The sequence below is a fragment of the Peromyscus leucopus genome, chromosome 8a, assembly GCF_004664715.2.
Source record: "Peromyscus leucopus breed LL Stock chromosome 8a, UCI_PerLeu_2.1, whole genome shotgun sequence".
Lineage (NCBI taxonomy): Eukaryota > Metazoa > Chordata > Mammalia > Rodentia > Cricetidae > Peromyscus > Peromyscus leucopus.
In genome coordinates this window covers 42095710-42116710 of record NC_051085.1, presented here as the reverse complement: position 1 = coordinate 42116710, position 21001 = coordinate 42095710, and the positions used below count along the sequence as shown (strand labels likewise).

Below are 21001 nucleotides of genomic sequence, written 5' to 3'. Positions count from 1 at the left end.
TGTGATAGGGGTGTGCGTATGTACATGGCCATGTACATATTACAAGCATTGTATGTATATTCCCTTTATGGAGAATACAAAGGATCATATAATATGCATGCAGTTATACGATGACAAGTATCCTAGGTTAGAAATGATATCTTCCAGCTCAAGGTTATATATATATTTAGACAGAGTCTCATGTAGCACAGCCTTGCCTCGAACTGGCTATCTAGCTGAGGCTGGCCTTGAATTCTTCCTGCCTCCACCTGCCGAGTGCTAGAATCACAGGCGCAGGTTACCACACTACTTGTGGAGTATTGGGGATTGAACCCAGAGCTTTATGCACACTAGGCAAGCACTCTACAAACCGAGCTGCATGCTTCCCTCTCCATGGCATCACTGATCTTCTTAGACCTCAGTTCTCCCACAGGTAGCACAAGATGCTTAGAAGCAGGTCTTTTCTGTGCCGGAAACTAGCACCAAGGTTAAGGCTAAGGTGAGCATAGACACATTAGCTCACAGGTTGCCTGGAGAGTAGGATCAGGCCCCAGGAAGGAAGACAGTGCAAGATGGCTAACAGCCACAGATGAGGAGGAAGTACTCTAGGAAGGCACATGGGAGGGGGAGACAGAAGGAGGAGGCACAGCCAGTGAGAGCCAGACCACAGAAGCCCTTCAAGCTGGAAGCCGGTGTTAGCCTGTGATGACCTTGGCTTGCTAGAAGGTCAAATTTACCCTTGTTCCTCAACTCTCTTCCCTGGGCATCATTCCAACTTGAGTGTATTGGTTGATTTCAGATGACCACAACTCCATCAACTTGCAGAATGTGGACCATCTGACCCTTTTAATACATTTTATTCAGGAAGCTACATGATATTTATATAACTTGCTGGATTTTTTTGTTGTTGTTGTTGTTGTTTTACTCAGAGTCCAGAATAGGGGACAGACTCAGAATGAGCCACAGATCCCTGCTGTACCGTTTGCTTTCTAACAGATTTATTTCATTTTCTGCGCATGAATGTTTTGCTTGCATGTTTGTATGTATACCAGATGTGGGCCTGGTGCCCATAGAAGTCAGAAGAAGGCACTGGACCCCTTAGAACTGGAGTTACAGATGTTTGTGAGCTGTTATGTGGGTGCTGGGAACCAAACACAGGTTCTTAACTGTTCTTAGCTGCTTAATCATCTCTGGTCCCTATATTTGCTTTACAATAGGAAGTTTGTGTTCAAAAGTTTTTTTTTTTTTTTTTAAACAATAGTTTTTGTTCAAATAAGACGGTTTCCAACTTTAAAAGAGGGTAGGTGGGTGGTGCTGATCACCTATTGGAGAACCATTCTGCCCAGGATTTGGAAGCAGACAGGCTCCTGGGATGTCTGTATTGAATGTCCTTCAGCCTGAACTGCACTTTCTTTCTATTCAGTGAACACCAAGGTAGGACTCGCCATGCTACCTTGGTCCATGTCCCTTTGCTGAACATTTAAATACCGGAAGCATCAGATACTTTATCCCCTATTTTATAGCTAAGAGCAACAATAGCCTTTTTGCAGCGGCCGGTGAGAGTCCATTGAGGAAATTAAGAACAACACATGGTCCAACAGGAGGAAAGCTAAATCCCCAACCTCAACTTAGTCACTAAATCAAAGCATTATAGCTTTGACAGGCAGGAAGAAAAGTTCAATTAATAGTGTTTTTTCTTCGAATAGTATGTGTTGTTGGGAAAGGGAGACAACAGGGATTTTTGCCCTCCCGTGGAGGAGTGTGAAGGACTGCTGCTTTGTTAAATAACTTGTAACCTGCAAGACCATATCCTACATCACTCAGAGCCCGGACTTGAAGTCTGGAGTCTGGAATGGATCTTCCCATCAGCAGAGCATTAGACAGGATAGATAGGGTCCCAAGCTGCTGATACTGGTCTGTTGGACTCAGTCACTAGATACCACAAAGTGTCTGTCCTGGGCTGCAGCCCAGTTCTACCTGGTGATCTGAGCCAGTAGCCTCCAACCAACCTCAGCTACTTCATGATGCGCCTCCTGCCTTGATCCCAGTTCCCACAGCCTATGTCCAAATCCTAAAAATAGATGAATGGAGAGCATTTCTGACGGTGATTTTCCTTTAGAACTCCCTATAAAAGCAGCATCACAGTTGTATACAAGGTATATAGATTGGCTCTGGCACAGATCGCAAAGAACAGAGCACTATTGGCCTGGGCCAGGCTCTTGGCACAATTGGTTCTGGATATAGCAACAGCTAGATCTGGGATACCATCTGTTCAAGGAGCCTGCAGCTACTTTGATCATAGATGAAAGTGACATCATACTTGTGCATAACAGGAGACATGTCCCTCCATCAAAGTATAAGGCATAACTTGGAGAGTCCGCAATAGTAGGTAGGGATGGGAGGTAGGCACTGACAGAGTGTATGAAGTATTATGTTTTATTTAGAAATAACAGGAATGCAAAAACTAAGTACAATGGCCATCATTGGTTGATCACAGGCATCAATGCTCCCTTTCTCCCTTCCTGACACTTGTTTTGTTGAGGTTTCCACTTGCTCATGCTTTCTTCCCAGGCACACGGTAGAAGTTCAGCTAACACCATTCCCAGCTCTTCAAAAGTGTGTACCGTGACTAGCTTAAGCCAGTCTGCATGGCTTCTTTACTGTTTCAGCCTCATCAGTTTCAAAGCAGAGTGTCCAGGGAAGGGACTTTCTTTTTCCTGGTATAGATGGACTTGGGAACATGTTATTTCATTTGTGTTCTACAGCTATTGTATGGGCATTTAAGGGAGATGATCTGAAAAAGAGGTCAAATCCAGGCATGGCTTAGCAGAAAAATAGGGAGAATCTTTAGTAATGTTTTTGAGACATTGAATCAATAAGTCTTACAATCCACCATCACCTTAGCAGTAGCTTAAATTTGCTCTGAATATTAGGCTAGAAAGTGTTTTCTAGATTTCTAGTTCTTTTTCCTGAACATATAGTGATCTACAAAAGTAAAATCTATGTGTGTGTGTGTGTGTGTGTGTGTGTGTGTGTGTGTGTGTGTGGTATTGGGATGGAACTCAGGCCTTTGTACATGCTAGGCAAGTATTCTATCACTGAATGACATCTCTAGCTCACAAAAACTCTTTAGGACACAAGTACTTCATATGCTCTAACTCCTGCTGGTTTACTTGCGAGCCACATTTTCCTGAATCAAGAGACCACATCATTTGGCCCATAATATCCGCCAGGAGAATCGTACATCAGTATTCATGGGGATTGGTTCTGGGATCTTTGAAAACACTCATATCTAAGGATGACCATGTCCATTACATAAAAATGTCATAGGATTTACATATAACCTATACAATTAGTCTATATACTTGAAATCATCTCTTAAGTATACTACCCAATACAATGTAAGTACTAAACACATAGTTGCTATACTGTATTATCAGTAGAATAACAACAAAAAGCTCTGTATAGTCCAATTAAAAACAAATTTTCAATCCATAGTTGGTTGAATCCATGCATTTAAACCTGGGTATGGATGGCCAACTGTATATGAGATTAAATAAAACTCGAAGGGTAAAATCAAATAAGTAAAGAATGAATGAGCTAGTTCCCTTCACATAAGCATTTGTGATGTTTAAAATTATATCAGTGTTCCTAATGTGCAGATAATTTTTCTAATTGTAAATCTTAATTAGGCTTCTGAGAAGTTATCAAAATAACTGGAAGAAAAGGTTTTACCATCTTTGAAGATGACCAGAAGAATGGTCACGAGAAGGAAAAATACATGCCCATATTTAACATTTCACAGCAGGTTAGTGCATTGGGTCATCCCTTACCAACTATGTTCTGTTCTCCAAACTGACCCCGTAAGCATCTTCTTCATAAGTGCTTTGGTTTCTTAGGTAGGAGAGCTCTCTTCATAAAGAGAAATCGTAAAGTTTGGAAAGTTGTAAAACATTTAGTCTAGAGAATACACATTTGGGACTTCTCTCTAGATGTTCAGAGTAGGACAAGAGTTTGTTGAATTTCAAAGCAAAAAAAGCTCAGACCTCCCATGAGGACTTAGCACTTCACTGTTCTCTTCTCAGATTCCCTTGACCAACAAACAGTACAGACAGAGTCATTGTGAAATGGAGGATGCTCCAAAGGATTCTTGGTAAACGGTTGTACAGAAAAATGTGGTCCAGATGGTGTGTGTGTGTTGTGTGTGTGTGTGTGTGTGTGTGTGTGTGTGTGTGTGTGTGTGTGAGAGAGAGAGAGAGAGAGAGAGAGAGAGAGAGAGAGAGAGGAGAGAGAGGAGAGAAGAGAAGAGAAGATTCCTCACCTTGCTAACCACAGATTACCAATGTTTTTAGAACAATGTACTTAAGCAGTTAACTAGAACTAGGAAGATTAGGAGTCCAAGAACGAAAAGGCAACGATCTCATCTTATCTCTCAAACTAACATTATCTATAACTTACATATTCTCACTGGATGCATGTTGGTTCACTCCCCACCACTACCTAGAGGATACCTAATACTATCAAGTCACAGTGAGGCCAGGCTGGTTTTGGCTAATGGTTTCGGAGGAGCCAGTGTGGCTTGATTTCACTCTTTTAAGGCCTGTGGTGAGGTAGCTGGGGGCTGGGATGTCAACCCAAAGATCTAAGGACCTCCTCTAGGCTTCACTTATGAAATTTCTGCACTGCTCCCTGTCCCCGATGAATACTACCTCCATGGAGACTGAGCCTTTACCACACAGACCTGTAAGGGACACTTAAAAGTCTCTGCTGTAGCAGGATTTGTGAATGGGGACTGTGCTGGCTAGTCTTATGTTGACTTGACACACAAACTAGAGTTATCTGAAAGGAGGGAGCCTCAGTTGAGAAAATGCCTCCACAAGATCTGGCTATAAGGCATTTTCTTAATTAGTGATTGATGAGGAGGGCTCTCATGTGGCTGGTGCCATCCCTGAACTGGTTGTCCAGGCTTCTATAAGAAAGCAGGCTGACGAAGCCACGGGGAGCAAGCCCAAAAACAGCACTCCTCCATGGCCTCTGCAACAGCTCCTGTGTCCAGGATCCTTCCCTGTTTGAGTTTCTGATTTCCTTTGAGGATGAACAGAAATATGGTAGTGTAAGCTGAATAAACCCTTTCCTTCCAACTCGCTTTTTGGTCATGGTGTTTTGTCATAGCAATAGAACCTCCACCTAAGCATAACTTAGCCACGCAGTAAGCACAATGCTCCTCTGAAGTGTGTTTTTCTCCTCTAGGATGCATGGTCTCAGAGGCTGCCATTTCGCTATCCCCTCACCTGCTTGTCAAAATTCGGGCTTTATCTTACTGTTGATTTCAAAGCATCTCATCTCAGCCTTTGTCCCTAAGTAAATAAGCACGTTTGGGTCTGGATCCTAAGAGAATTTCAGAATTAAAACGAGCACAACACACGAACATCTGCAAAACTTTAAAGTGTTATATAATTGGAAAGTGCTTCTGTTGTTGCTAGGACTTGTGGGTAAGGCTCTCCTGAATCATTTTACATAGGATCACTCGTTTCTAGATTATTGTATTTCATAGACAGTAAGTATATCTCTCAACTCCAATGGAAAGATCTAGGGTCTAATACAAAATGTGTATGCCACACTTTGTAGAAGTCCACAAACACCAGCATTTCAATTGCCCATAGAACAATGAGAGAGAGAGAGAGAGAGGGAGGGAGGGAGAGAGGGAGGGAGGGGGAGGGAGGGAGGGAGGGAGGGGGAGGGAGGGAGGGAGGGGGAGGGAGGGAGGGAGGGGAGGGAGGGAGGAAGGGAGAGAGGGAGAGAGAGAGAGAGAGAGAGAGAGAGAGAGAGAGAGAGAGAGAGAGAGAGAGAGAGAGAGTATTAATAACAGGATACTCCAAGCCATTTCATGGGTCTACAACATTTCAGGTATAACATGGTTAAATAGTCTTAATTTGTCTGAGAACGTCTTATGCACAGCTCTAATATACTCCAAGATGGTTTTCAAATGAACTTTTGGAAAACAACCCTGGTTCACACTTGAAGATTGCCTGCACATAGTGGTACATAAACACATGGTTTGAATGACTGAGTGATTATTTCCCAGCTTTCCCTATACAATCCTCAAGGTGAATGTGCAATCACTACTTTCTAAATGTCTGTATTTTTGAAATTTTATTATTTATTTATTCATTCACTTACTTATGTGTGGGCAGAGGCATACACATGCCCTAGCTCACATGTGGATATGTAGGTATAGGCATGTACATGCCACAGCTCACATGTGGATATGTGAGTACAGGCATGCACAAGAGACAGTTCACATGTGGATATATGTGTTCAGGTATGCACATGCCACAGCTCACATGCGGATATGTGGATACAGGCATGCACAAGCCACAGCTCACATGTGTGGAAGTCAGAAGACCACTCTTGGGAGTTAGTTCTCTCCTGCCACCTGATGGGATCTGGGACTTGAACTCAGGTCTTCGGGCCTGTGCGCAAGCACCTTTACCCACTGAACCATCTCACCCTAGGGTTTACTAAGAGAGATCTTTGCTGGAGTCTGATGATGGCGAGTGTGAGGCAGCCTGTTATCTGTACTCTAAGGCTTTATCTGCGAAAAGCACAAGGCAGTCCTTCATCTGAGGGCTCTATGCAAAGAATTCCCTCATCATAGGAAGGCATCTTTCCACAGCTGGGGAGTAGGGCTGCACTTTCTTCCGTGACCCTAATAAGAAAGGAAGTCGTTCCCCAGGGAGGGGCTCCTTGAAGGATCTTGCAGCACAGTTCAATTTAGCAATGCTAAGCCTGGCAGATCAAGGGGGCATCTACTCTCCTCAGGCAAATATTTCAACAAATAACCTTTTCTATATAGAGAAAGTATTTTTAAGTTAATAAAAAAGTATTTTGTTTAGAAATAGACTTTGCTCAAATCCGTGGACTTCAGAAAGCAGCTAAGACCATGGTATCTGAAACTTGGCTACCATTTGTCTCACAGAGTTTTATAGTAAACCCCTACATCGATTATGAGGAGAGCTTCAGACCCTCTTGTTAGAATTATAAAGCTTGGAATTTTAAACATTGACTCTGAGTGTAAGAACCCTAAAGAAAGCCAGGGACCTGCTAATGAATAACACTATTGTTTTAGTTTAAAAAATGCCACCACATTTTTATTAGAAGTAAAAAAGAGAAGTAGACCTTTGCAGGGGCGTGTCTTTTCAGATCTGCTTCCCCGTCAGACTCTTTGAAAGAAGTCTGGTAGAAAAGGAGGGAAGAAATGTTTTCTGGTTTAAAGAGGCAAAAAAGAGCTACTGACATCCACTTGGAAAAAAAATTGAATCCTGGGAGATAACCATTACAAAAAATCAGAATATTATTTCACTTAGAATGGCTCTGAGAACCCACGGCTACAAAGAGAGCCACATTTGATGGTCTCCCAGCGCCTAAAAGATTGCTGGCTCAGAAATGCTGGGCAGCCCAGTTGCTGGGGCTTTCTATTTGCTCTGCAGAATTCTCACTTGCAGGATGAGGAATGAGAAATTGGGCTAATCATACTGTCTATGGGCATCTTCCTGGGATGCCCCTGCATTTAAAACCAAACCAGTTTAATGTTTTCTTATGGATAGGAATGGAATTTAACATTTTCAAAAACAGGACACATCTGATTTTTAAAAATTTATTTTACAGAGACCCTAAAATGTAGAGTAATGCAGGTATGAATGCCTTTCTTAATTGGCAACTTCACATCCAGGCTGTACAGGTGTTTACCTCTGTGGTCTTGGGACACCTAGCATTTTGAAATACGTTTTATGTGCCAGGAATAGTTACGGAGAAGGCGCGAGGCTATATCCCCTCCCCAGGGCCTCACTCCGCCATTCAGTGGCCTGAGCCCATTAGGACAGGAAGAAGAGAAGCCCCTCAAAGGCATTTCAAGAAGGATGTGTGAGCTCTTAAAAAGACAGGCAGCGACACATAATTAAAATTGCCAAATGAATCCTTCAGAGGCTAGTGATCCAGTACCTCAGAGATGGCAGATATAATCAGGACAGAGCAAAGAGAGAAGGAAACTGATCAAGTTTGAAGGGAGGGATAAATTTTAGATACATTACTGCCCCTGCGACCATTCTACAGATGCCTATGGTGATATTTTATTTGTATTAAAATATTATTTGTATGTTAATAAATAAAGTTGCCTGGGGGTCAGAGCTATTAGCAAGCCATAGGAAAGCAGGGCGGTGGTGGCGTACGCTTGTAATCCCAGCACTTGGTAGGCAGAGCTAGGTAGATCTCTGTGTGTTCAGGGATACAGCCAATATTGGATACACACGCCTTTAATCCCAATACCAACCATAGAAAACCTGGAGGTCTATACAGACAGGCCGTGACGAGGTGGTCATGTGGTTAGGTTTACAACCAATGAGAAGGCAGAACAGAAACTCTATATAAAGACTTTAACACAGGAAGTAGCTCTGGTTCGGAGAGGTAGGACCACCGCAGGGGGAAGGGTAAGGTTTTAGCTCTTAGCTCTGACCTCTTGGCTTTCTTCTTTGCATTGGTTCTGTTTCTTATTTAATAAGACGGTTGGTTACATCTACAGATCCCATTGAAGCTGCCAAAGGCAGGCCCTCAGCACAGCAGGCCCCTGGCGCATGCTCCCTCTTCCCTGCTGCTGCTTGCACAGGCAAAGTTCATTATCAGGCTTTTGGGATTGAGAGTGGGCAATCATCATCTGAGGCTTCTCTGTGAGTTACAGAGGCAGACTCGGGTCCAGCCGCACCCAGAGCACCATCCCCCCCCCCCCCCCCCGTGTTCCTGGCATGATGCCTAGCACCCCCCCCCACCCTCCCACACCCCCCCCCCCCCCCCCCCCCCCCCCCCCCCCCCCCCCCCCCCCCCCCGCCAAGGGAGTACTAATGGTGCAAAGGAGCAGACTATGGTAAGGGAATGCAGCTCCAGGCCAGCCTGGACTATACAGCATGACCCTGTCTCAAAAATAAAACAACAAACCCCAAACACTTCTCAAAACAGGTGACATAAAGATTTCAAACAAACAGGCATGTTGGAACGAGTAACAACAGGTTGTTGTTAATTTCAGACCAGACATGTGCATTAATCAACACTGTACTTAGGATATACCAGGATGGTAAGACAGAATGGCCAAGCGATGTGCAAGTTCAGAGCACTAGAGAGAAGCAGAAACTACTTCTACCATGGATACGTGCCCCATCATGTCCTGGCTGCGATGGGACCACTCCAGGGCAAGAAGAGATCATGGATGCATGCAGCATCATATCCTAGCGACAATAGGACCACTCCAGGGCAAGAAGAGGACTCTGGACTTGGAGTTAGACTTGAGTCTTTCCACCTCAAATTCCTTTCAAATTTACAAGCAAGGATCCTAGGGGTGGGACTGAGTGGCAGAACACTAGCCTAGAATATACTAACTAGTTGTGGTTTCTATCTGTTGTACAACACACACACACACTCATATTCACACTCACATATACTCACACACACATACTCACACACATTCAAACACATACACTCAAACACACAACTCATACACACATTTGCTCACGCACACTCATTCTCACACACACATTCACATACACTCATATTCACACACTTTATCACACTCACATCCCTACACACACTTATACACATATTCTCACATACACTCACACATTCACACACTCATTCTTCGTTTGATTTTAGATTGTTTACATATATCTCTGAAAAGCTTCAGTCTCCTAGCCTGTAACCATTCAATGACTGACTAATTGTGCAAGGCTGCAAGACTCAGAGAGCTAACACACAGTGTGTAGCTTGTAGTGAGTGGCTACATGCTCACTTTATCTTTTAGGAAGCGATGGAAATGGGAACCTTAGGATGAAGAGGATGACGAGGTAAACCTAGTAGGATTTAGTGGGAAAGTTGGTATTGAGGGCAGGGAGGAGGTGCGGGAGGGGGCAGGGAGAGAGGAGGCTCTCTCTTGGCTTGGAGGCTATGCAAATTATCTTCACTCCCCCCAACAGGAGAGTGGGAGATTGAGGCAGTTGGAAGATGACATGATCCCAAAAGGTTCTGGGGAAAACTCCAGTGAAAAATACCTGGAAAAGAATTAGAAATGAACCAGGGGATTAGAGAGAAAGGGGAAACCGGAGAAACATGATTTGGTGACGGTTTGGTCAGAAGCGGCGGTGGCTCTGATATTCCATCCCTGAGAACCTTTGGAATGACCAAACTCCACTCCCCTCTGAATGAGCATACTTCTTAAATCAAGGGCCTATATATGAAGTTACAACATTTGGTGAAACCAGACCCCACATTTTAAAGAAACAAAGAATATTAAAAGAAAATAGTTGACTTAATACAGGGCTTGAGATCAGTTGCTTTGTGGTCTTTTGAACTTGGAGCACAGTGACGGCTGTAACCTTTGCTTTAACTCGACCAAGGCCTTATCACCCACTTAACCTTCCTCCAGCACAGACTTTCCCTCACTACTCAGAAAACACAGGGTAGTGAAAGGAACAAGGTATAGATTCCTAAAAGCTTGTGCCCCGTGGACACTGGGAAGGGGTGTCTAGGTTCTCAAATCAGCAAAGAAAGGGGACATAGCAGAGGAGGAGGAGGTGGATGTTGGCTTTTGTTCAGTCAAAAACACAGGCTTTGATTCCCTAAAGCCATGTCTGGTAATTTTGTTTTTATTGACTTTTAGAGCTGAGGGAATCTGGCCCAGGGCTTCCACAAAGTTTTCAAATATTGAAGCTAATTGTTGGAAGCCTGGATTCATTTGTTATCTCCAGCTACAGAGAGCAGATCTGGTACCAGTGAATGCATCTGGTCTTTTGACATTGGAGGTGATGACCTTCCCGTGCCTATTAGCGTGGCTATTCATCAAGACCTTGCAGGTCTGTGCAAGGTCACCGTCGTTTGCAGATGTCAAAAACAGGAAACTTCCAATGACCCACCACCATCCCATGAAGAGCAGAGCTATGATGTTCTCTCTGGTTTTCTAAAATGCAGTGACCTGGTATCTAGCTAAAACAAGTGAGTAGTACATTTATTTTCACTTATAACACAGCTTTGCAGTACATTAAGGAAAAACAAATGAAAAGAAGAAAGTCCATAATCCACTAATACAAGGTGAGTCCAAAAATGGCCTTTTCTGAATGACAAGTAAAATAGAGAAGGGTTTCAATGTTTGGGATAAGAATAAAATTCTAATTTAATCCACAGCTCTGTGCAGACCAACGGAAAAGCAGCTTCATTCCCAAGGACATAAGTACATTCATAAGTAAACAATGCACACTGGTCCTTTTCTAACATCTTTGATGTTAACTTTTAATTTATTCTACTTCTTGTATTAATTTCTAATTTCTTTTACCACACAGTGCTCCAACAGAAAGGTCACATGCGGTCATGCTCTTCCTTCCCAGATTCACTTTCTAAGCTCACCAAAGATGGAAAATGTCATTCTTGCCTTTGGATCTTTCTCATACTTAACTAGGTGTTTAATACAAAGAAGGAATTTACGATTGTAAAGCAGGTTGCTTCTAACATAGAATCCATAACAACTTACGCCAAGTAATTTTATGCCATTTCCACCTACGTGCTGAAGAAGAAATCACTTGGGCTTTATGAAATGGCATCAGATGGGAGGAAGTTGAACTGCACGAAGATGCTCTCTCTCTTTAGAATCTGAGATGGCTAAATGCCACCCTTCACAGCTGCTGAAGCCAGTGGCTTAGCTAATTGCTTCCAGATGCCCCTCCCATTTTACATGCGGAGCATAAGGTCAGTCTTAGGTAAAGGACGTGGGTGGGCTCTGTCATTGGTCATCCAGGTAGACAGCAAAGGGAGCTGCTGAGTGGAGCTTGGCCATCCAAATGTCCACTCCCCACCGTTACAGCTTTGATTTAGCGGCCTTTCTTCCTGGAGCCCGTTTCTGGGTCTGCTTCCAGCTTGACCTTGAATTGCACTCAGCACACCACTTCCTTGGGGCAGCAATGGGTGAAAAGGGAGGAGATGTGGGGAGAAGTGCCTGGACTGAGGAATTCTGAGAAACCTTTTCTGTAATACCTCTCCCTGTTTAACCTGTGTGGTTCACAGCAGCTCCGCAGCAGGCAAACGCATTGATTCTAACCTACATTTCACTCATCAGACGATGAAGTTCCTGCCCTCCCCCAGCCTGAGCTGCCTACAAACCTATCTCCGTAATTCCCAATTCTCAAAGCAAAGGACAGAAGGAGGCATTGGCATCTCTTTCCAGAGGACATCCCCTCGTGGGAAGACAAGTGTTTTTGGTGTTGCTGTGGTTCAAACTCGGGACCTTGTGCATGCCAGCCGAATGCACTACCACTGAGCCACACCCTGAAGTCCCAAGCACTTAAGAAAACCTTCTAATGATTGACTTACTCCCCCAAGTACAATGACAAGACAAGTATAAGACAAATGTCTCAGAGGATAGAAAGGGACAACAGAAAAGTGGACAAGTGATCCAAGTAAATTTAAGATCAAACACAGTGGAGAAGGTTAAACTTTAAGTCTCCATTTTCAACTTAGATTTTGTTGCTGTAAAGACTTGTTGAGTGACCTCCTTGTACCCTCGCCGGCCATAACTGAAGGGTCTACAATGGGTCAGCCTCAAGAGTGTGCACTCTCTATCCCAGCTTATGCAGGCAGTCTTCCAACAGATACATGTCAAATAAAAGAGAAATCCACTGTGTAGGCAAAGTCAAACCTGGATATTTTTCCGAATGATGTAATTCTGTGCTGGATTTTTGTAGCTACTACATTTACATTGTGCAATATTTACATATAGGTACTAAATAATCATCACTATGTATGTATGCATATATATATTTTAAATCATCATCACAAATCGTCATCACAATGCTGTCAGGTCAGATCAAGAGAAAGTCGGAAGATTTTGCAATGGGAACGACTGGAGGAAAGTGCTTCCATGGCCTTTTTAAATATTGCACACTGCATTCTGATTCCTGTTCTCCAGCCCTCTGCCAAGAATTCCACAGGACGGTTGTATCGGCAATGTCTAGTCTGATACAATGAGTTACTTATTCATCATATGAATCATTAATGATGTAGACACTGATTATTGTTTTATTAGCTAACTTCCGACAAATCAATCAACTCTGAGCCAGATACTTACAGGACTCTGTGACACACAAGCAAGGTCACTTACAAGACCCGTAAGGCATGGAGGGTTTATTTTTCTCCCTAGCATACCTTCACGAAATTCTGTGTAAATTTTAGAAGTAAAAAGCTACAATTCTAATCCTGCAAAGCCTTCAGCTGCAGGACTATTTGCTTCTGAGGTATCACAGTGGCGGCTACTGACTCGGCTCCTCTCATGATGGAAGAACACCTCAGACAGGGATGGGAAAAAAATGGCGGTGATGCTCCAGAGAGGAGCCCAGTGCATGGTGGGATCTTGGGCACTGTGGATCACAGTCACATCTGTGCTTAATTTTAAGCAGCCAGTGTGGGAAACATACCATCTTGAATCTTCAGCATCTTTACTGGAAAGTTCTCTGGCTTGTTACACAGCTCAATGGTATAAAGGGCCCAGAAAATGCCAACAGAAGAGTGAAGATCAAGATGCCTGGCATGGCCTTGCAACAATAATGGGCACGCTTCTATTCCTTAGGTCACCCTATAACCACATGCTCTTGGAGCATTTCCACTCCAGTGTCCTTTCATCAAAGGTCCAGGGTGGGGAAACCCTAGTTAAGAAGGCGCAGGAGATAACACATAGGGATGCTTTCATTCAGAAAATTTTTTTGTGGTACCTGAAAAAAAATGTAATCTCCAAACTGAACACACACACACACACACATCATGCCAACAGAAAGAGAAAGACCATGTATGTGTTCTGATTGCTCTCAAGAGAAAGAACCCCAAGTTTGTATATACCAGATCTACCCTCTGACAATTGAAGTTTCTGTAGGCTAGTTGCCTGACCTAATCTGGCTAATCATGGTCAGTGTTCCTGTTTCCACCCCCAGTCATAGGTCTTCAGTAGCTAGAAAGGGGCAACACCTCTTCCTACAATTTTCTGGTCTTTTTTGCTCCGTCTGTGGAAGTAGCAATCACTGGCTTTGTCAGACAGAACAAGCTGATGTAAGTGTTGCCCTCAGGAGGACAGCACTGTGGCTTGTAAGTAAGTCCCTGGCTTCCAAGCTCTTGTTCTTTACTGAGGGACCACAAACACTTCTGCATGCCTGCCAAGGCCCTTTGGTACCAGAGAACAAAGGCTGAACATTGCTCTTCTCTATCCAGCTCAACAGCCGGCTATTTCAGAGTGGGGCCTGATTCTTCTAAAGGAGGAAATTAGCTCATTCTTCCAGGAAGCATTTGAGCTTCTCTTATATGTCTGTTTTTTCCTAAGGTCTAGAGCAGTCAACACAACACATAAAGGCCCTGGCCTTCAGGGAGCTAATCTTTGAAAAGGAGATCCCCAGACAAGCAATGAACTTAGAGTCAACAAGTAGCTCTGAGGAGGTCTCTGCATCTTTGATAGTCACCAAAGTTGAGGACCAACAAAAATATTTTCTTCAAAACCAGAACATGGCTTTAAAAGTAAATGACACCAGGAGTGTGTCACAGACACTGAAAAGTACTTGCACTTAGTCACATAGATCCACAACACCAGAACTGCCATTCTGGGCTCCCTTCCCTGAATGGCGTCAAGGAGGCACAGTAGGCCACAGTTCCCAAGAAGCACGAGCCTTCAGTGATATATAGCTAAGTGGAATCAAGGGACCTCAAATCAAGTCTCATTCTCTTTCCTTGTTGTTTGCATCATATCACAAAGTAAACAGAATATGTATGGGTGTCCAGAAGGGAAAACAGTTATTTGATTTTAGGAAAACTGATTGAGTAATCATAACTATCTAATGTATCAATATGTCATTTTTTTCTTTCTTTGTAGACATAGTCATGTATTACTCTAAGAAGCAAATGTACAGATTCATTTATAAGAACATAATCCTTTCTTTAAAAAGAAAGACGAAGAAGAAAAGGCTAGAGATAAGGTTCAGCAGTAAAGAATGCTCACTGCCTTAGAATTCACTCTGTAGCCCAGGCTGGCCTTGAACTCACAGAGATCTGCCTGCCCCTGCCTTCCAAGTGCTGGGATTAAAGGTGTGCGCCACCACAGCCCAGAGACATATAGCTCTTGTGTGTATTGGTCCTTGTGCTCTTTCCTTCATAAAAAAATTATTAAAATTATGTATCTTAACTATGTTGATATCAGGATAAATGTAATTCAGATTCAATACTATATATTTATGAATATATTTATATTTTCCTTATACTTGAAAAATACGTGAAAATTAAAATATTTTCATAGGCCACTACTGGGCACTGTGCCTAATGGGTAAATCAGCTTTAGATCACAAATCCTTGGTCTTTAACCCAGTGAGCCTTCTGGGTAGACACAATTAAGCAAAAGAAATTACAGGACTTTTCCTGGCAGTGTTAAAGACCTACAGGGAGCAAACCATGTCTTGGGGGTTAATGGAACTCTCATGAGTCCTGACACACTAACGAATCTTGACTTCATGAAAAGATGGTCTTTTCCAGAATAGCTCAGCACATCAAACATTTGTGACTCCAGCGAAGCATTATTACTTTGTGGTTTGCTCCAACCTGTGAATTGTGACCCCTTTGAGGCCTGAATGACCCTTTCACAAGGGTCACCTAAGACCATTGGAAAATGCAAATATTTCCATTACAATTCATAAGACTAGCAAAATTACAGTTACGGAGTAGCAATGAAGATAGTTGAATGGTTGGGGGTGACCACAACATAAGGAGCTGTATTAAAGGGTCGCAGTGTTAGTAAGGTTGAGAACCACTGCTCTAACTCATCCTTGGGCTTCAGTTTTCTTCTTTTTGTTTTCCATTTTGTCATAAAATTGAGAGTATAAACAAACACACACACACACACACACACACACACACACACACACACACACGTACACACACACAAGTGAGAACACTCTGCTTACCCAGTGGAGTTCCCCCATACCTTCCTCTCACTTAATGAAACTTTGATATGGGATGGAGCAGTACTCACCACTCGATAAGCAGCCTCACTTGTGCTCAGAGGCTATTAGTTTCCAACAGTATGGAAAGGAACAGTCAAACAAGTACCTGGACCTAACATGCATATCCCTTTCCTTTGCCGTTTATCACTACAGCATTCAGGTACCATCACTACAACATCCGAGCGGGGGTTTTTAAACCTCGAGGAGAAGAAGCCAAGAGGGACAAACAGAACCTTGGCCAATGACAAGCATTTAAAAGGAACAGTAGCTCATGGGCTGGTAGCAGGCTAACCGGAAGAAGCAGGTCAGGCTAGGATAGATCTTTTCTGAGCCCATGTTTACCCTGTGTGTATTATTGGGCAAGCATTGTCTTTCACTTCACATATTTTCCTAACAAAATACTTGTCATTCTGGATTGCAAAGTAGTTAAGCACTATTTTAAAAATACCGTTTTCTTTAAAACCTACTTAAAAATAAAAACAAAAATGGCTTCAGTATATATTCATATAAAATATATATTTAATAAACATAAATGATAAACATAGTAGTAGCCTTTTGTCCTATATTTCATAGTCAAGTAGCAAAACAACAAACAAGAACAGGAAAGTAAGAAAAAGGAAAACAACTTACTTTCATAGTTGATGTTCACTTTCCTGATGTCCACGACTCCTACTGTCAATCCTCACCTATAGTAGAAACACAACAAATGAATTGATTTTACTAAAATACCTCTTTTTTAGGATTATGTCTATTTATTTAGTTTGCATGTGTGCATGTTATACATGCACCGGATAGAGGATGGAGGAAGACACTGGGTGTCCTGCCCTGCCACTCTCCATTTCATTGTTTTGAGAGAAGAATCCAGCAACCCTGAGTGATCCTCCTGTTTCTGACCCCCATAGCTATGGGGTTACAGGCACATGTGGCCACATACCTAGCTTCTCACATGGATGCTAGAGATTTGAACTCAGGCCCTCACCTTGTCCCTGTGCTCTTACAGACTGCCATCTCCTCCACCCCAGAATGCTTTTGATGGAACATGGATGAGATAGATATCAGAGCTAACTTGAAGCAACAAGTGAAGATTAACTGCCCAAAGGCCAGAATTTATCAAGACAATGTCACAACCATTCTAAAATAATCATAAAAACAAGTACAAATCGGGCTGGAGAGATGGCTCAGAGGTTAAGAGCACTGACTGCTCTTCAAGAGGTCCTGAGTTCAATTCCCAGCAACCACATGGTGGCTCACAACCATCTATAATGAGATCTGGTGCCCTCTCTGGCCTGCAGGGACACATGCAAGCAGAACACCACATAAACAAACAAACAAACAAACAAGTATGAATCCACAGATCTTATAGGATGTTGTATTAAAAAGCTACTAATGCCCACTTATCTTTGACTTTTTTCTTGGCTCAAAAAATTCAAGACATGAACTTTTAATAGTTATGAAGGCAAAGGATTCCAATGATTTTCTATGAATCAGGAAATACTTTCCCCTAATGGAGGAAAGATGAACGCAGAGGCCGTAAGCTGGAAGCAGAGGTGGAGTAAGATGTCAGTCCATCTCAGTTGCAGCATCCCTAAGATCCAGCTTCCAAGGCCATGGCCAATGCCTCCTTGAATTTCTCTCCATGTCTTTATCTACAAACTCTTCTCAATTCTCATCTCTGTGAGGCAGTTGGATGGTGGACTCTTCCAGCTTACCCCTGGAAGATTTGAATTTCTTTTTCTTCACTGTGTTTGAAATGGAGGAAGCTTAGACACCTCAGTGTTTTAAGTTTCAGTATGTCTTTTTTTCCAAGTGAAGCCAGTGTTGTCAGTTTTTAAAAGAAAAACAAATGTGCTTAGAAACTTACCAATTGTGTATCTCTCTTTAATATTTTTATCTAATACATATGGGTGTTTTGCCTAGGTGTATGTATGTGCACTATGTGTGTGCAGTGCCTGAAGAGGCCAGAAGAGGGCATCATATTTCTTTAAACTGGAGTCAATAGAGGTTCTGAACAAACAATGTGGGTGTGGCTAATTGAACCTGGATCTTCCAGAAGAGCAGCCACTTAAGCGCTGAGCCATTTCTCTAGCCCTCCAACTCCACGTCTTTATGAACATGCTACAAATTATTCTAGGTGACTGACGGAAGGATCAAAGCACAAACGGAAGAGTGAAAAAGCACTTGCTGAGTAATGTCACCAAAAGCAGGGGGTGGGGCAAAGGATGACAATTATTGGAACAGTCTAAAAAAGTGCAAACTTGTAAAACCTTTGAAAATAATCCATCCAGTAAAATCTTAACTATAATATTTAGTCCCACTCAAAGATGAAATCCTAGCTCACATCATTAAAAATGAAGAATGGGTAGATTAATTTTATTTCATATGTGGGGAGCCAAAACAAAGCCGTTTTGTTTGTGACTCAAGTAATTGGTGATGTTTCATATTTAAATTGGAGAAAGCAAAGAAATGAAAACTAAATGTTTAGTTTTAGTTAGGGTAGAAAAAAACCATGTGTACGTGTATACATATATCAGTAAGAATGCATAATCTAGATAGTTAAAATTAAAAGCTGCTTCTTTGCAAATTGTAAACCCACATAGACTTGCTTTTGGAAAATGTAGCTTTAAAACCAAACATGAAAAGAGAATTATTCAAGGAATGCACCCCAGACATGGAAAAGATATAAAAATGAAGAATATTGAAAAGTATCTTTGGGGACCAATGGGAAGATCTCAGCATGAACAGTTTTCTAAGCTGAAATTTAATGATCAGAACTGAACCCCAAATATAAGTGCTGAAATATGGTTTATTTTAAAGATTTCCAAACTGCAGTTTAAAAAGAAGCCATCTAATTGACTTGATGAAGGTAACAGAAGCCTCTTCACCAAAGCTAGTAGGAAGAAAGAAAAGTAAGACGCTTGTTTGATTTAAATAAGATGCAAGAATCCTACACAGAGCATTCTGGAGCCCAATTTTCAATGAATCATTATAGCAATTATTCTACAGATATTTATATTAGAGATAATATGTGTTTTCAGAAGGCAAGAAGGGATTCAGTATCTCACACTGTGCTCCACCAATATCTACCACTGTGTTTTATAGCCTTACAAAACACTTTAAATACAGAGAAATAAAAAAAAAATAGATGGCCACTAAACAACAGTGGAAGGGAATGCACAGGCCAGTTACCACCACGAGCAGGCAACAAGACCGAACACTTAGACAGTACAATAGAACTTGTTTACCTTAAGGAACCCGGGGCCTCCTGTATGGGGCGTGGCTAATGCTCTACCACCAATCTAGCCTCAATCCTAACATAAGTATTTTTTTTTAAGAGGGAGGCTTTTATGAGAAAGGGTCTGGTAGCTCAGGCTGGCTCAATTCACCACGTAACTGAGAATGACCTTGAACTGACCCTCTTGCCTCCACTTCCCAAATGCTGGAATTATGGGGTTCACTCACCAAGCCTGACTTCCAAGAGAAATATCTTTACAAACAATAGGCAAGTGCAGAAGTTTCACAAAATGATCTGAAGTACAATATGAAAAAAAAAAAAAAAACAAGGGGTTTTGTCCAGTGACAGCAATGTCTGGTCACAAACTATCGAGAATGGAAATCATCCCCGAGCAGACATCTTCCAAAAAATTACCCTCCTGAAAGACACATAAAAGACAGGAACAGAGCTCTTTAGGGTCAATAATAATTTCTTCATGAGAAATGGAGGAACGTATACATGCATTTGCTTTTTTCAAAAGAACAGCAACACTCTACAGTCAGGAAATTCAATACGAGGTAAACCAGCACACTGGTATTTTTGGCCTGATAGGAATACAGGGCGAGTGGGGGAGGGGCATTTACAAGCAGCAGGGCTTATTTATAGCTGAACACCTGGGAACCTCATCGGTTGCTCTGTAAATTCAATATGGGATTAAAAAAAAACATTAAGAATATTTGATTATCTGGCCTTAAGTGCAAAATCCACTAATGGAGTGTGCTCACGGCATTAAATGCAAATAGAATTTGATGGAAAAACAAAAACGATCCTTCACTACACTTCGGAAGGAAGGTTAGGGAAATGCTATACAATAACCATCCATGTTATATATATGCCAAGAAAATGCTGACCACCCTTAGTTGAATCATGGCAAAACGTGTCTCATTTTATTGCTTTTGGCCAAAGCACAAGGGCTAAGCTTATATATACTCTGGGAGGCAAGCAGGGCTGTGTTTAAAGTAAGTTACAAAGGCAAAACCAGGTGATGTGAGTTCATGTACAAAAATAAATAAAATGTCAGGGTTAGTTTTATAAAGAGGAAATGTGAAGTCCAACATAGCACCATGTCCTTTTAACTCCAGTGTCTAAAATAAGCTCGCTCACCTTTGATTTTAGGTGACATTCAGACATGAGTTGAAAGCCTGTGTGGCTTTCAACAGCTGCAGGATCAAATCTAGATATTCCAGAAAGAACGCTAACAAAAATGCCCAGGGAAGGAACCCACGTTGCTTTTTATATGTAGGACAAAATGAAAAGGATTGTTATGTGGCTAGCTAGAAACATCTTCCAATGTATGCTCTTGAAAGGGACCAGTTCTACTTAGATAATTCACAGGAAAGCGCAAGGTCCTCAAGGATGCACATTTCCCGTCAGATGTCACTCAATTGACATATAGCAGCCCTGCCCATGGATTTGTTACCTCCACGAGTAAAACACACGGACTTCATAAAGAAGCACAGCAAGGCTGGGTGCTCACAGAATGACCTGTCGGAAATGGCAGGGCTTCAGGAGAGTGTGTGATGGTGACAACGTCAATTAAACAACCACCCAAGCGAACAACCAACAACAAAAGTCTCTCAATATCCCGCGAAGTTTCTAGAAAATACTTTTTAAGCCAATACCACATAGACAAAGACAGTGCTTTTGAGGGGATACAAGATTTGAGGACATAAAACTCCAAAGACTTTCTGTTTGA

General features: G+C 42.2%; 1 protein-coding gene across 2 annotated transcripts in view; it reads right to left on the bottom strand.

The window, feature by feature from the left end:
- The window catches only part of Plekhg1 (pleckstrin homology and RhoGEF domain containing G1), a 217061-nt gene that overhangs the window by 142657 nt on the left and 53403 nt on the right, over window positions 1-21001 (bottom strand). The window contains exon 2 of one of the 2 annotated variants that reach the window (XM_028858215.2): window positions 16665-16720. The gene's annotated coding sequence lies outside the window, so the exon portion shown is untranslated. Of the gene's footprint in view, window positions 1-16664; window positions 16721-21001 lie in introns of those variants that run through there. The other variant, XM_028858214.2, reaches the window with a different exon arrangement.